The 3815-nt window shown below is 33.8% G+C and overlaps 1 long non-coding RNA gene across 1 annotated transcript; it reads left to right on the top strand.

The window, feature by feature from the left end:
* The first annotated feature begins 1446 nt into the window (after positions 1-1446).
* On the top strand, positions 1447-3553 carry LOC133307659 (uncharacterized). The gene is made up of 3 exons (XR_009751070.1): positions 1447-1749; positions 2585-2670; positions 3025-3553. It is a non-coding gene; the product is annotated as an uncharacterized LOC133307659 (long non-coding RNA).
* Positions 3554-3815: the final 262 nt, after the last annotated feature.

Genomic DNA, 3815 nt, shown 5'->3' with positions numbered 1-3815 from the left:
TGCATGGACGACGTTCAACAAACTTTTCCCAATTCTCGTAGTTGGCTTCTCCTCTCAGCATAACGGTTGTTAAAAGAATCCCTGGGCTATCTGATCCAGTCAGATAGAATGGTGATCCAGGGTCTGATGGCTTCAACCTGCTGCTGTTTTCATTGGCCGTCTTCAACAGAAGCTATCTCCTGCTCACTGTTTTCAGAGTCTACACGTTGCGGAAGTTTTTTTTTTTTTTTTTAACAAGGGATCGCTCTGATACCATGATAAATGGTATCAATTGATAGTATTTCCATTGATTTAAAACTGTACATCAATGTATCTTAAATAGAATAGACTGTTACGGCTGTTACCAAACAGTCTGTTACCAAATAGTAAAACAACTTCCTAATGATAAGTAACTACACCTAATTACAATAGGATTCAGTTATACATATCCTAACAAACTACAGGTTACAACATATCACAGCAAATCATAACAACATATAGAATCTTCTATTCCAACAGAAGCACTGACAAAGGCATCAGCCAAGAGAGTTGCAGAGAGAGCATCAGAAGCCAAAAAAAAAAAAAAAAACATTAGCCAAGAGAAATAACAGAGAAGAGTAGGAGTGATATTAGAGATCAGAGACCCACTGCACTCCTATTGATCGGAAGTTCATCGAGTTTGAGTGAAGAACTGCTATTGAAGCAAGCACAAGACCGAAAGGTTGCAACCAAATTACTGGTTTTGTTTTCCATATTCTCTAATCAATTTAAGTTTATTTTTCTATGGTGTGTTTTATATTCAATTTGTAGAAGGAAGCACCGATAGAAAGGTAGGAATCTTGAATGTGATTTTTTTGTTTATTCTCTTGGCTTTAGCCGTTCAAAGTGTACCTGTGTTACATTGAAAATTCAAGTGGGAAGCAGTATCACCTTGAAACCTCTAAATGCTGGAATCTTGCAGAATTGTAATATGTGTTTGTCTTGTAGTCTTTGGTTGAGATGACATTTGATTTCTTTTTTATATAAAAAATGAATGGCTATTGCTGCTGCTTACAAATATTGCATTCATTGTTTTCTTTGTCATGTGCCTAACAAAAGTTCCATTCACTGTTTTTCATATATATATATATATATATATATATATATGGAAAATGTGTGTTATTTTAAAGGATGTAAAGTTATATCATTTTAAGAGAGAGAATGAGATAGATAAAGGAAGAGAGAGTTGACAAAAAAAATAAAGGTGTGGGTCTCACCTCTTTGTGAGAGTGAAAAAATATAAATTGTGTCATTTTAAAGGATAAACATTTTTCATATATACATATATAGGTTTGTTGTATATAATGTGATTGTATCTAACATTTTATGTGGTCATCTAGAAGCGGCATCGTTTTGTAAATGAATAACAATACCTTAACCCCATCTCATTCCCACGTATCAATCTTCATCTCTTTCCCTCGCGCACTGGGGCAGAGCCAAGGGGGCTGGCGCAAAAGAAATTGAAATATTTGAAAATTTTGGAGATAATGACAACGATGAAGATGTTCTCTTAACCCCATCTCGTTCCCACGTATCAGTCTTCATCTCTTTCCCTCGTGCACTGGCACAGAGCCAAGGGGGCTGGCGCAAAAAAATTGAAATAATTGAAAATTTTGGAGATAATGACAACGATGAAGATGTTCTCTCCCAGGCCTGTTTGTGCTTTAGTTTCAGTCTCAGTTTCAGATCTCTCTTCCATTTCCCTTTCAACAATTTCATTTGTAATTTAAGGTGACTTTCAAATCTCCTTTCTCATTTTCGCTTAGCTATTTATTTTGTTGTAGTCACTGCTCTCTTTTACTTAATCAATTTTTTCCTTTTTTCGCTTTTTTACGCTCATGTTTGGGATTTTCATAAATGTTAGCCAATTTTACTTTACAGTTAGCTTCTTTTCATGGTTCTAGTCTCCTCATATCCCATGTATTCACCATTACCGCATTTATTTATTTGATTTAATATGGCTACATTATTGTGGAATTATTCAATTCAATTCAATTCATTTATTTTTTTCTTTTCACTTTTGTAGATAGATAGATAGATAGATATACAATGGGGGATTGCTTTGGTGCTCAATTATATATGAACTTTGATAAATGATAGTGACTGAGCATAATAGTGACTAAGCAGTTGTTCTTTCCTATCCTTAATAAGTTGTTCTAAAATAATTGTTATTTTATTTTATTTAGTAATTCTTTATAGAGGAGCATAATAATTACTTGAATGAAAGATTTTACCTTTGAAAATTTGGGTAAGTGTTGGAGTTTGGATCCACTTTTTTAGCAGCTAAACCACTTTAGAAATAAAGAAATTTAACGATTGGTATTTTTTGAGGTACCACATCACAAGAACATGTACATTTTTGCTATTGAAGCAACTCAAAATGCACGTGCGAGGTCAAACTATGGTTTTGCCTCTGTAGATTGCAGGACTATTAGCTTATTAAACACATAATTTTGGTTCTTATTTTCTAGAATCTTTATCTTTAAATTCACTTGATTCATATCAGTTTTCTTCTTGGAACATTATGATAAAGGATATGTTTATGCCTTGCATTAATGAAAATTAGTGGACCATACCTTGGGACCCTGTACTAAAGGACCGACAGTGGAATGCCTATTTGATTGTTCTCTTGGTGCTACCGATTATTCAAAGGTACTTTCTATTCTCTTGGTGCTATCAGTTTTCTTCTTTTACTTGTCAAGTTTCCATTTTAGTGATTCCAAATTGCAAATTGGTTTAATGCTAGTTTGGGTTTATTCGACCAACATTTTTCCTTTAATGGTTTATCCCCTCTCAAATTTTTAAGGATAAATTAAAATTTACCACCTTGAAGTTTTGCCCAAATCAAAATTTGTATATCAATTTTAACATTGTACAATCTACTCTCATCCAATTTCATAAGCATGCGTTAAAGCCCCTTGCTCAGTAATTTTTCCGCCTAAAGCTTCTTTTCATAGTTCTAGTCTCCTTATAACATTCAATTTTGTTGTTTTTCGTGCTGTGCAGGCCATGCTCGTTTGCTGATGCAGATGTTTTATATTTGAGATGACACATATGCATAATGAATTCATTTTTTGAGGTGCAGACTTTATGTGAGAGGGGGATGACAAAATCTGCCCAAGTAATCAGTAATAATTTTTCAAAAGAAACATAGCAAACAGGGAAAGGGACAGCAACACTGGGCCAATTCTTCTTGTTCCAAATTTGCTGATTCAAAAGATTCTGGACTTCAAGATTGAACAACCTCAAAAGAAAGAGCCAAGCAGAAATTGAACAGCAAATGAGATATATTTTAGGCAAACAACTCTCATTTAATTTAGGCATATATTTGGAATAGCTAGACCAGAATAACTGGTTCATCTGGATCGATGGTGTCTGGTCCCTGTACTATTAGTACTAAAACTTGTAATTGTAGTTGGCTCTTATAAAGAATTGGATAGCTCCACTTGTAATTGGTATATGTAAACATGTTGCCATTAGGTCACAGAAGTAGAATAGGTGTGTGTTAAGACTCTATTACTTGTAATTGGTTCAATATTTATTGTAAATATATACATGTAGTTCAATGGTATACTGATATGTGTTTGGGTGTGTGTGTTAAGACTCTATTAGTTTTGTTATCATTGCATGTGAGGAATTAAATACCTGCAAGTGGAAATAAAGAAATTATATCAAAAGATCCCAACATGTATTTGCTTTTAAAATAATGCACCCAATATGTGCAGCATGTGCAATATATTGTAGAAGCTAGGTACATTTGCAAAAAAATAATGCACCCAATATGTGCAGAGCATGTG

This window comes from Gastrolobium bilobum, unplaced genomic scaffold (genome assembly GCF_033153095.1).
Source record: "Gastrolobium bilobum isolate Gb01-03AN ecotype WA unplaced genomic scaffold, APGP_CSIRO_Gbil_v1 utg4614, whole genome shotgun sequence".
In the NCBI taxonomy this organism is placed as follows: Eukaryota; Viridiplantae; Streptophyta; class Magnoliopsida; order Fabales; family Fabaceae; genus Gastrolobium; species Gastrolobium bilobum.
This window is presented reverse-complemented; position numbering and strand designations above follow the sequence as displayed.